Raw genomic sequence first — 14,134 nt, 5'->3', positions numbered from 1 at the left:
TATTAAACAATTTACTTGAGTCCTATTTGGCGCATGCCGGGATACATACTTGATCCTTCTCCCTTCTGGGGTGGTAAGCAAAATTGTCTTACTGGCGCAATCAATGTTTCCTCCATACATCGATAGCCAATCCATACCCAGAATTACATCCGATCCTTGTGATTCCAAAATGATTAAATCCGAGGGAAACACATGCCTACCTATACTCAATGGCACTTGAAAACATCCTTGACTGGCCATATACTCTGCTCCTGGTGAGCTTACTAGCATAGGTGTTCTAAGAATCTTAGTGGGCAGGTTATACTTATCCACAAATCCCCTTGATATGTATGAATGTGATGCACCAGTATCAAAAAGTACGAGTGCAGTAATTGACTTAACCAAAAACTTATCGATTACGGCATCCGGCTGCTCTTCAACCTCCTCCGCGTTACGTGGTTCACCTGTCCCCTATTGAAAGGGTTCGGCTTCTTCCCAGAACTTCCATTGCCATTCTGGCCTTCAGGACATTCATTGGCATAATGTCCGGTCTTCTGACACTTAAAGCAAGTGACTTGGCTCAAGTCCTTCTTGGCTGGGGTTGATGGGTTGGTACGGTTCTGGCCGTTGCTTCCTCCATTACCATTCTTGGTGCCATTGTGATTGTGCGAGGTACCTCCTCCATGGGTATGCTGAAAATGTCCTCCCGATCTAGGGGTAAATCGTGGCTTCTGCTGAGCTCCTGAATTGTACTTTCCTTGTGCATACTTCCTCTTGCGATTTTCAATTTGCTGCTGCTTCCCTCCAATCATAAGAGCACGATCTACCAACTCCTGGTAGTTGTTGAAGGTTGCTACCATCAACTGCATGCTCAACTCAACATTCAGTCCTTCCAGAAAGTTCTCCTGCTTAGCTACATCCGTAGCAACGTCATCTGGGGCATAACATGCTAATTTACTAAAGTCCTCCTCATACTGGCCAACTGTCCGTCCTCCTTGGCGCAAGTTGCAAAACTCATGCTTCTTCATGGTCATAGCTCCTGCTGAAACATGGGCAGTACGAAAGGCCTGCTGAAACTGGTCCCATGTGACAGTGTCGACAGGGAAAGTGGCTGTGAAATTCTCCCACCATGATGCTGCGGGTCCTTCAAGCTGATGTGCGGCAAACTTCACCTTCTCCGCATCTGTGCATCCTGCTGTGGTCAACTCTCTAGCTGTCTTGCGGAACCAATCATCTTCTACTATCGGCTCGGTGCTACTGGAAAACACCGGCGGATTCAGCCTAAGAAAACGTGCTAAGTGATCAACAGGTGGTGGTGGTGGGTTGTTGTTGTTGTTCCCCTGATTCCGATTCTGGACTAGCAACTGCATCAATGTGTTCTGTTGCTGGATCAACTGGGTGAGCTCCGGTGGAAAGGTGAATCCGGGGTCACGTCTCGGAGGCATATGAGGGTTTAGAAAAGATGAGAGTTAAGAATAGAGGGGGTCTAAAGAGAAAACACTACCCATATGCACATGAGGCAAAAGCAAACAATTCACTTCATTCAATCAAGGGCATACAATCGATCTAACTATCGCAAAAGTGCTCGGACTACTGTATTTACATGGTGGACTACTACTACTGATGAGGTGGTCTACTAGAAATATTCTTCGGTTGCAGACTCCATGATATCTGCTCCGGCTTCATCAACATAGTCATCATCGCTATCATCTGGATCCGAGTCGGTGTCGTCGATGATGATGTAGCCTTCCGGGCGAATCTCCTTGGGCTATTCGTCTTCATCTACTGGTGTAGGGCCTCCCATAAATATCCCGATCTTCTTGATCAGATCGTCATTCTTCTCCACCAATACTTCAATTTCTTCTTCATAATCTTCACGTGTAGCATTGAGTTCTTCCTCCAGTTCCTTGATTCTTGTCTTAGCCTTCTTCAGATCTATCATGTCAGCGCACATCTGGTTCTCCTGTCGTCGAATGTGCTGATTTAACTCCTGGATAAAAGCTGCAACTGATCTATCCTTCCTGGTGCTGATCATCTCCCAGTGTTCATCTCGGCGCCCACAAATCTAGTAGATAGTATCCTTGAGATCATTGTGGTAGACTTCTCCAATGCGTCCCATGGCGATGTGAGCTGCCATGCTCTTTCCTAGACTCCAAGTTGGTGCATCAAAAGAAAACTCTATGGGCTCAGTGACTGGCATGAACGTCCTTCCTGGAACTTGAACTTGAATCATCCAGCGCTCTTCTTCAGGTAAAGTGGCGTTGTAGGTTCCGGTGAAACTTGGTACTCCTATGTTCAGGTATCTAGTGACTTCCTTCAAGTGACGTCCAAAGGGTGTATCGTCATCCGGTTGCGTGAACTTGTTCCTTGCATCCGCCATCCTAAAGAGTAGAAAAGATGAGAGGTCAGAAGAGAAGAGAGTGAATAGTGATCTAGGTCTTTAGCTTAGTGGTCGTGTCCTACAGTCAACGTGTGCTCTGATACCATCTCTGTAGCGACCAGACCTCAAACAGTCTGATCTCTGTGCTCAGGTGTCATTCCTGGATCAGTAATGTTGACACCACACAGTACTTGGAGGATTTATAACAGAGTAGCAATCACACACTTATTACATCGAGTGTCCCAATAGAGAACTTATTACAATAAATATGGCTTAAGGCCATCTAATAACGATAACAGTGGAAGGCTTGGAAGATAAGTGAGTCCATCAACTCCAACGGCATCACTGAGTATAGAACCACGACCTAAAAACTCCTTAATCGTCATCTGAAAAGTCTGCAACATTAACGTTGCAGCCCGAAATGGGTCAGCACATGGAATATGCTGGCAAAGTAACACATGGAGAGTAATGGAATGAAACAGCTATACTATATGCATATTTGGCTGGTGGAAAGCTCTATGGTTACAGTTTTGCGTAAAGCCAATTTTTCCCTACTACAATGGAATAAAAGTTATTTAACTATCATGGTAGTTGTTAAACATTGAGGATGGTTGACAGCATCCTCAATCCCAATTAAACATCATCATTATCAAAACCCAACAACATTAATTTAGAGTAACATGTAGAGATTCACATGATAATACAGGTACTAGATACTCAAGATGTCCATAACCGGGGACACGGCTAATCATGATTAGTTTAATACACTCTGCAGAGGTTTGCGCACTTTTCCCCACAAGACTCGATCGCCTCCGTTTGGTTTCTCGCACTACATGATGTTTGAGAAGACGGATGACCGAGACATAGTCTTTCAGAAGCGCTAGCACCTTACGATCGGGTAGACCATACCACCTACATCCCCTACATCTGCTAGTCTATCCTGTAAGAGTTCGCATGACTTAATCAACTATGCTAGAGCCCATAATAGCTTGTGGCTGCACACGGAAGTTTTCTAGTATGAATAATCTCATGATCCCTTTGAGCCTGGGTGGCGGTCCATAAAAAAGGCAATCCTAGAATACCCAGGCACCTCAATCCACCCAGATGTGTGTTTAAGTTGACACCTTAGATAAACCATTAATTAACAAACTCACATCTGTCATGGATATCACTCACCCAACCCACGTCTACTAGCATAGCATGGCATAATAGGCAAACATAGAAGTAACTCCCAAGGGTTTGATAATATAACAGGTGATAGGTACTACCTCATCTACTTCCCATCCCACAATTTAATTAGATCCTAATCATGCAATCTTTGAGGATTGAACTAATGCAATAAAACTAGGTAGTAGAAAAGGTATGATCAAAGTGTTACTTGCCTTGCTGATGATCCGCGAAACCTAGCGATTCGAAGTAACAGGCGGCGCACTCCGGGTATTCTATCGCAGACAAACAAACAAGCATACAATAAACACTCATCTAATGCACAAGTAAAAGTCAAATAAGAGATCTAACCAGAAAGTTCAACTTAAGAACTCCCGTTTGCAAAAAGAATCAAATCGAACGAAGCAACAAAAGTCAAACGACGAAAGAAAACAACTTCGTTCTACTAATATGGATCTAAGTCAAATTTTACAGTAGCAAAAACTTGTTTAAGTTGGTTAAACGGATAGAGGGTTTCGAGACGAAACTCCAGGCGCTTGAATCGCCTGATTCCGATAAACGAGCGAAAAGTATACTAAAACAAAAATCGGATCAGAAATCGCGATCAGAAAAATTGCGGATTTAATCCCAGAAAAAGAAAAACGACGAACGTTCGCTAGAACAAACGAACGGACGAACGCTCGCAAAAAAACAAACCATAAAAACCAATTTAAAAAAACCAAAACTACAAAAAACGAAAACTAAAAAAAAACCCGACGAAAACCGATCGGTTAAAAAAAACGGCGGCGCAGATTACGAGGCGAACCTCGGGCGGCGTGCGGCGAGGCGGCGGCGTCGGCGGGCGGCATGGCGGCGGAGGGCGGGCGGCGGCGGGCGGCGCGGGCGGCGGCGCTGGTGGCGGCGGGCGGCGCGGGGTTCGAGGGGCGACGGCTAGGGTTTGGCTCGGGGCTGGGCTGGCTTCGGCCTCAGGCACCCCAGCTTATAAAGCCTGCCGGGCCAGAGTCCCAGGCGGACACGGCCCGATTAGGTCGGTTGCCTTTTTTTTAATTACGCACAGAAGAAAAATAAAAAGAAATACTAAACAGACTCCAAAAATCCCGAAATAAATTTTCCCGGGCTTCTAAAATTAGGCCGCACAAGGTGAACATTTATTTGGGGCCTAAATGCAATTTTGAAAAAGCACATTTTTCCTAAATTCAAATAAAATAACGAAAAACTCTGAAATAAAATCTTATTTAATTTTATTATTAAATCCTCAATATTTCTTTATTTTGGGAAAGTCATTTTATTCCCTCTCTCATATTTTTGTAATAGAAATAATTGATGATAAAATAATTAAAATCAAATGATCCTATTCTCAAAATTTGAGAAAACTCAAATATGAAAATAATGAATTCCCCAACTCTCTCCGTGGGTCCTTGAGTTGCGTAGAAATTTCTAGGATCAAACCAAAAGCAGAATAAAATATGATATGCATTGATGATCTAATGTATAACATTCCAAATTGAAAATTTGGGATGTTACACCCTCGGGCCAGTGCTCCTCTGAGTGTTGGTCCAAACTAGAGCCCTGTGCAGCGCCCCCTCGGGGAAACTTGAGGTTTGGTTTTAGTTGTATGGAGCGCTCATCTGAGTGTGCCCTGAGAACGAGATATGTGCAGCTCCTATCGGGATTTGTCGGCACATTCGGGCGGTGTTGCTGGACTTGTTTTGCCATTGTCGAGGATGTATTGTAACCGGGATGCCGAGTCTGATCGGATTGTCTTGGGAGAAGGAATATCCTTCGTTGACCGTGAGAGCTTGTGATGGGCTAAGTTGGGACTCCCCTGCAGGGTTTTGAACTTTCGAAAGCCGTGCCCGCGGTTATGGGCAGATGGGAATTTGTTAATTTCCGGTTGTAGATAACCTGAAACTTAACTTAATTAAAATGCACCAACCGCGTGTGTAACCGTGATGGTCTCTTCTCGGCGGAGTCCGGGAAGTGAACACGGTGTTGGAGTAATGCTTGACGTAGGTTGTTCTAGGATCACTTCTTGATCATAGTTGTTCGACCGTGCTTTTGCCTTCTCTTCTCGCTCTCTTTTGCGAATATGTTAGCCACCATATATGCTAGTCGCTTGCTGCAGCTCCACATCATACCTTTGCCTTACCTATAAGCTTAAATAGTCTTGATCGCGAGGGTGTGAGATTGCTGAGTCCCCGTGACTCACAGATTACTTCCAAAACCAGATGCAGGGACCGATGATACCGCTCCAGATGATGCGCTTGAGCTCAAGTGGGAGTTCGATGAAGACTCTTGTCATTACTACGTGTCTCTCCCAGATGATCAGTAGTGGTGCCCGGTTGGGGCGATCGGGGACTTTGTCGCATTTGGGGGTTGATCTTTATTTTGGTACCGTAGTCGGACCCTGAGTGTATTGGATGAATGTAATGACTTATTTATGTATTTGTGTGACGTGGCGAGTGTAAGCCAACTATGTACCTTTCCCCTTTATTTATTTGCATGGGTTGTTGTGAAGATTACCTCACTTGCGACATTGCTTTCAATGCGGTTATGCCTCTAAGCCGTGATTCGACACGTAGGAGATATAGCCGCATCAAGGGCGTTACAACTTGGGTTAAACTTGACGAGCCTAGCATGTACCGACATGGCCTCGGAACACTAGAGACCGAAAGGTCGAACATGAATCATATAGTAGATATGATCAACACAGAGATGTTCACAATTGAAAACTACTCCATCTCGCGTGATGATCGGACATGGTTTAGTTGATATGGATCACGTGATCATTTAGATGACTTGAGGGATGTCTATCTAAGTGGGAGTTCATAAGTAATATGATTAATTGAACTTAATTTATCATGAACTTAGTCCTGGTAGTATTTGCATAATATATTCTTAGAGAAAACTAAGTTGAAAGATGATAGTAGCAATGATGCGGTCTGCGTCCGTGATCTGAGGATTATCCTCATTGCTGCATAGAAGAATTATGTCCTTGATGCACCGCTAGGTGACAGACCTATTGCAGGAGTAGATGCTGACGTTATGAACGTCTGGCAAGCTCGGTATGATGACTACTTGATAGTTTAGTGCACCATGCTTTACGGCTTAGAATCGGGACTTCAAAAATGTTTTGAATGCCATGGAGCATATGAGATGTTCCAAGAGCTGAAAATGATATTTCAGACTCATGCCCGTGTTATGAGGTATGAGGCCTCTCACAAGTACTTTGCCTACAAGATGGAGGAGAATAGCTCAGCTAGTGAGCAGGTGATCAGAATGTCTGGGTACTACAATCGCTTGAATCAAGTGGGAGTTAATCTTGCAAGATAAGATAGTGATTGACAGAGTTCTCTAGTCACTACCACCAAGTTACTAGAACTTCATGATGAACTATAATATGCAAGGGATGACGAAAACGATTCCCAAGCTCTTCGTGATGCTGAAATCAACGAAGGTAGAAATCAAGAAATAGCATCAAGTGTTGATGGTTAAAAAGACCACTAGTTTCAAGAAAAGGGGCAAAGGAAAAGAAAGGGAACTTCAAGAAGAATGACAAGCATGTTGCCACTCTCGTGAAGAAGCCCAAAGCTAGACCTAAGCCTAGAACTGAGTGCTTCTACTGCAAAGGGAATGATCACTTCAAGCGGAACTACCCCAAATACTTGGCGGATAAGAAGGATGGCGAAGTGAACAAAGGTATATTTGATATACATGTTATTGATGTGTACTTTACTAGTGTTTATAGCAACCCCTCGGTATTTGATACTGGTTCAGTTGCTAAGAGTAGTAACTCGAAACGGGAGTTGCAAGATAAACAAAGACTAGTTAAGGATGAGGTGACAATGTTTGTTGGAAGTAATTCCAAGGTTGATACGATCACCATCACACACTCCCTCTACCTTCGGGATTAGAATTGAACCTAAATAAATGTTATTTGGTGTTTGCGTTGAGCATTAATATGATTAGATCATGTTTATTACAATACGGTTATTCATTTAAGTCAGAGAATAATTGTTGTTCTATTTACATGAATAAAACCTTCTATGGTCATACACCCAACGTGAATGGTTTATTGAATCTCGATTGTAGTGATACACATATTCATAATATTGATGCCAAAAGATGCAAAGTTGATAATGATAGTGCAACATATTTGTGGCACTGCCGTTTAGGTCATATTGGTGTAAGTTGCATGAGAAACTCCATACGGATGGACTTTTGGAATCACTTGATGCTTGCGAACCATGCCTCATGGGCAAGTTGACTAAAACTCCATTCTCCGAAACAATGGAGCGAGCCACTGATTTATTGGAAATAATACATACCGATGTATGCGGTCCGATGAGTGTTGAGGCTCGCAGCAGGTATCGTTATTTTCCGACCTTCACAGATGATTTGAGCAGATATGGGTATATCTACTTGATGAAACACAAGTCTGAAACATTTGAAAAGTTCAAAGAATTTCAGAGTGAAGTGGAGAATCATCGTAACATGAAAATAAAGTTTCTATGATCTGATCGTGGAGGCGAATATTTGAGTTACAAGTTTGGCCTTCATTTAAAAATATGTGGAGTAGTTTCACAACTCATGCCACCAGGAACACCACAGCGTAATTGTCGTGGGTTTGTCACGGCAGATGTCCTCGTGAAAGGACTTAGTCGTGGAGCCATCGCTACGGGTTAGCTTAAAGGGGTTAAACCGGACAACAGGACACGAGAGGTTTTATACTAGTTCAGCCCCTTCGTTGAAGGTAAAGCCTATGTCTAGTTGTGATTGGTATTGCTAGGGTTTCGATGACCAGGGAGCGAATCCGCTTTGCCTGGCTCTCGAGTTCTTGTTCGTTGTCCCTAACCACTGCCGGGTCATCCCTTTATATACATAGGTTGATGCCCGCCGGTCTACAGAGTCCCGAGCCGGATCATAGATGTGTTCGGCTCGGTTTCTATTCCTCTAACTTATAATACAAGTTACATGACAGAGTCGGTTTACATCTACAGGCTTTAACCCGCCTTTGGGCCTTGGGCTTTTGTAAAGCGCCTTCATCTTCATATCTTCATGGGCTTCTATCTTCATGGAGCTAACCCGGCCACTCCTAGCCGGTTTACCTCCAGTAATCATATCCCCAACATTAGGCCCTAGATTGATTTGAACTTGTTGTTGTCAATCTTCAATACTTAGAAAAACTCTTGCCCTGGCAACCTCATATAAATCTGGTAAACCGCCATGACGTCATCCTTTAAATCCGCCATAAATTGTTATGACATCATCTACCCGTTGAAACCGAAGATACCCTTCATTAATAAATATCCAACCCTCGAAGCAACATCCTTATTAACTATCCATTTCCATCTCCTTGATTTATGCACCTGTCGCTTATCGGTTCACCTTATAAATAGGACCACGGGCCCTTCTCTTTTTCCCCTTCGTCTCCTTCACCTCTTCTTCCTCCTTGCGACATCTCTGTCCCCGAGCGCCGCCGCCGTCACCGAGCTTTGCCTCCGTCTCTTCGCCGGCCGCTGCATCAACCTGGTTGCACCAGAAAGCTGCAGCGTTCCTTCGTTGCTTCAATCAGTCGCTGTAAGTCTTTTCCTGTCCCCCTTTGTAGATCTGTCTAGGGTTTCCTCGTTCTTCGCAGTTCATCGAAGTTCATCCGGGCTCCGGTGCTGCTCTTCCCTGTTCCTCCTTAGTCTATTGATAGAAAACCTCAAGCTTGAGATATTCCTCATAATGGTTTACCTTCCGCTACCACAACAAACCTTTTGTGCGCGAAAAACTGATCTGAACTATTACGAACTGCTTTGGGTCCAACCCTTTTAGGTCAAAATATTTTTGCTTTCCTCTCTTTCAGTAGATCCAAAATTCCCATGTCCCCTTGTGGAACCTGTTTTACCTTACTTAGTCATTCTTACCTTAGATCTGTATCCTCTTTACCTCATAGGCGGTTTACCTTTGTAAAAGCAACCTATCACATACCATTAGTCCCCTGGTGAACCGGCAAGCCCTTTTTACCTCCATTGTTATACTCTGGTTTAACAACATGTGCATACCTTTGTTCTGATATTGCCTTCTCATTCATTATTGTATGAGCCTCCGGTTTACGCAATTTTACATACCTGTATATCTTTATTCCGTCGCATCTTATGTATCACCATGAATGATTGGTAAACTGGTATTTCCTTTCAGTTTTTCGCTTGCAATGGCCAAACAGTTTTATGCTTGCAACTGGGCTCCTTCCCAGGTTACCGAAGAACAGTTGAACGGAATTGTCAATATTGGTAATTTGCCCAAAAAGACTGAGATTCGGTGGCGAGTTCCAGGAACAGACAATCCTCCTACCCCGAAGCAGGGTGAGGTAGTGGTTTTTGTTGACCACATAGGCCGTGGTTTCAAACCACCCGGGTCGAAGTTTTTCCGAGATGTTCTTGCCAGTTTCCAGCTCCACCCTCTAGATATTGGACCCAACTCGGTGTCCAATATATGCAACTTCCAAGTCTTTTGTGAAGTGTACTTACAAGAAGAACCAACTGCTGAGTTATTCCAGGATTTTTTTTTTCATTTGAACCGGCGCACAGAATTTGTGGATGGTCCCAACACTGAACTTGGTGGCGTCTCTATTCAAAAACGGAAAGAGGTTGAGTTCCCTCATGCCAAGCTGCACAGTCACCCCAAAGATTGGAACCAAACATGGTTCTACTGTAAAGATACCTCCCCTGAAGACGAGAACCCTCTTCCAGGCTATCGTGCCCATCGGCTTTCCAACACTCATCCATTGCTGCAACATTTAAGTGCTGCAGAACGGGCCTCATACGCCCCTCAACTCGCCAAGCTCCAAGCCTTTATGGCCAATGGTTTATCAGGCGTCGACTTTGTGCTATGTTGGATATCCTGGAGCATCTTGCCATTAAGCCGCCGCTCCGGTTTAATGTGTGAGTACACCGGTGAATTAGAAGACTCCCAACGCCACATCAACATTCAATTAACTAATGAAGAGGTCACTGAAGGTGTTAAGAAGATTTTGAATGAATCGGAATCTGTCTGCCGCCGAACCGGCTTGAACCCCTTCTACACAAAAAATAAACCGCCTGCTGTAAGTACTGTCCTTCCTTTTTATCTTCGACATATTTTTAAATTATTCAACCCGTGAACATTCTTCTTCTTGTTTATAAACAGGGTGATGATCCATTCTGGAAGAAGAAACCCGCAGATAAAGCGGCAAAGCTATCCCGTCCCAAAACAAAAGCCGTCAAGAGAACCTCAAAGCGGAAAACAGCTGAACGTATCAACATGGAACTTGATGAAGATGCAGATGAACCGGAAGTTGAGGTAGAACTTGATTCACTTGGCTCCCTTTTAATGCATCTCATTAACAATGATACTTATCATGAGGACGTGGAAGGCAGCCAGGCTGATGACGTAGAGGTAATTACCCTTTCCTCCGGTTCAGACTCTATGTCAACACAAAAAACCCGTCAAGCGGTCCAGAAAGTAAGCTTTTCTCATCCTCTTGCTTACTTGGATCCAACATTTATTTTGAAGACGCAGCAGCACAAAGCTCGCCGGACAACCCGGCATAGCGGCCAACAGGTCACTTCGGCCGGTTTACCGAACACCCCGGTTCGGAAGCGCCGATCTAAGGTCTCCCCCACTTCTGACAATTCTTATCCCAAGGCAGGTTATTTTCGACAACCTCTTAATCCGTCCGATTCAAATTATCAGGTGACACCTCCCTCATCCTATGGCGAGTCAACAACGACCCAACTCCCTCCTCTCAAAACGGTAGCTGGGTAAGTACTCAAAACCCTTTCTTCGAATGTTTTCATATCTTGAATACTATGCTTAATTTTCACCTCTTTTATTTTTGTTTGTAGAGACAAAGCCAGACCCAGGAAAAAAGCTCGGGTGAACAATCCTCCTGAGGATCAGGTGGTTCTTGAACAGGAGCAAATAGGTGAACTGGGCCGAACTGGTGAACCGGAGGGTCCCCATCCTGAAGCTACCTTTGATGAGCCACCCCCTCAAGATCACAATATCGACGAACAACCAGAAGCTAATACTGCTGTGCCTGATACTGAACCGGCAGCTCCAATCCGGGCTAGTCCAATGAGAGCTACTGACACTTCACCATCACCCGTAAAAACTACTGGAGGCCAAGGAGATAAAGTTATCATCACTGGCATGGGCCATAGCTCTCCTGGACATCCTGTAATCTTGGCCAAACATAGTGCCAAGGAAGAGCGTGCTGCCATAGAGAAGGGTAAATGGAGCACTGATTTGTCAAGCTATGCTCATCTCAGCGCTGAAGAACTCCACTCCGGTTTTTTAAACCGTCTACACTCAAACTGTGATTATGAAGCCGGTTTGGTGAACCTGATGAAGGAACACTATGAGGTATTTTCATCAACTTTCATTTCTTGATTCCAAAGTCTAAACACCAGTCCAAGTAGCCCCCAAGGGCCAGTTTATGATGTTAATCTTAAACCGGGACTTTGTAATGTCTTAATCCTTGCATGCTGACCCTTAATATGTCAAGTCCTCAGAAAAAACAAAACCAATACTTTATCATTGTAGTTATGTAGCTTTCCTCGGTGTAGCCCCCAAGGGCCGGTTTAGCTTTGCGAGGTAAACCGGGTCTTGAATCAATGCGTCAGTGTTGAACAGATGTACATTAGCCCCCAAGTGTTAAGGATAATGCTTGCATTGTACTTGAGACTTGTAAAAGATTTGTTGAGAATAGAGCAAATAGGCATTAGCCCCCAAGTACAAAGTGCATAACTTGTTATATGCTTGGTACTTAGAAAATACATATCCCGTTGTTTGACATATCTTCGCCTTTGCAGGCCGAGCTGAGCAAGAGGGATGCTCAAACCGCCGATCTTCAAGAGAACGTAAAATCTCAACAAGCCGAGGCTTCCAAAGCCAAAGAGGAGCTGACCAATGCCCTGGCAGCTATGGAAAAGTTGAAAGAAACCTTCAACAAGGAATGTGCTGCCTGGGAAACAGAAAAGGCCGGTTTAACCAGGAAAACTGAGGACGCAGAAGCAGCCCTGAAGCCAGTGGTAGACGAACTGACCGGCTTGAAGCGGCAGATTGATGCCATGACGTCCGCTGTGTTTGGTAAGTACCTCCTCATGCCATTTTTTTAATTCATAAGATCTTATCATTGACCGGTTTACTGATACTAAACCGTGACAGGCACCCGCATTGCTCATCTGGGCTCTGACATGCGGATGAAGCTTAAAGCGGCGTACACTTTACTGGAACAGTTATATTCTGGATCCCAGCGTGCTATTTGCACCGCAGCATATAACAAGCCGGCGCCATCATTGATAAAAGAAACCCTTGAGAAGCTGACCATGCTACCTGCCCGGATTACAGAACTTAAGAAAGCAGCCGCGAGAGCAGGAGCGCTGACCGCGCTAATCCGGGCCAAGGCATGGATTCCGGATCTTGAAGTGGCAGATATCATTAAAGGATATCCAGGTGTGAAGGAGGATGGTTCAGACTTCAACAATGATGATCTCCGGAAGCTGACAAAGGAGATGCGGCCAATAGCCAGCAAACTGGCGGAGGACACAGACTTATCTCATTTCTAGGCGGTTTATGATGCTGAAGGAAAGAGACAACCTGCCGTGATCCATGAAGTTGAAGAACTTGTGCCTCCAATCCGTAAGCATACTTACGCTCCTGACATTGACCCCTCCAGCCTTATACATGAAGAGGCCGTGTTTCAAGCTTTAACCGGAATCGATTGGTCAACGGTTGATTTCCAGCGTCTGGGGAGGGATGAAGAGGATGCGACTGCCCAAGATGACCCTCAATCGTCAAGCCGTCCCGATGACGAATCCTAAATCGGCGTCCGGTTTATCAGCCACAGTCTGCCACTACTTGAGAACAATTATTCAATTTGGGCCATTTTGAAGGTCCTTGTAATAGGATAGCAGAAATACCTTTATCTACCATGCCATCGAGCATGCTTGTGATGCTTGATACTTTGAAAATTTGCTCCACTTTTGGTATCTATTTATGCATAGTCCATTATACTTTTTGTTCCTGCATATTAGAACTTAAAAGTGTCCTAGTGGTTTACCACTGGACGGGTCATGATACCCAAAAATATACATAACTTGGATGAATAACCAAGATTTGTATTAACCAGATAACATAAATAATATCTGTGACATACCTCATTGGCTGACCAACTGCTTGTATGGTAGAGGTGAAAACACCAATCCGAAGTGTTGATAACTCCTGCCCCTGTTGCTGGTTCATATGGAAATCATATTGGGCTAGAAACACCGTTGATTTGTTCGTATAATGATGGTGACATCTAGTCAAAACCAGACCGGAGCAGCACGCTACCGGTTTAAAAACTGATCATGTACTGACAACTAAGAGCTGAAAGTCATGCCGGGTTGTAATGAACACCGGTTTATCAGAAAAATATTGATAAATCCCTTATCATAAAAAACAGCAAAGAGAAAAGAAATATGCAAGGCTTTTCATGGGCTGCCAGGCCCTAAATCAAGGATTTTCATGGGCTGCGAGGCCACTGAGTTAAACCATTTTGCAAAGCCTTTTAAGATGGACCTCAATATTTAACCAATC

This window comes from Triticum urartu, chromosome 3 (genome assembly GCF_003073215.2).
Source record: "Triticum urartu cultivar G1812 chromosome 3, Tu2.1, whole genome shotgun sequence".
Lineage (NCBI taxonomy): Eukaryota > Viridiplantae > Streptophyta > Magnoliopsida > Poales > Poaceae > Triticum > Triticum urartu.
The sequence above is the reverse complement of the archived record's forward strand: the minus strand, read 5'-3'. Positions refer to the sequence as shown.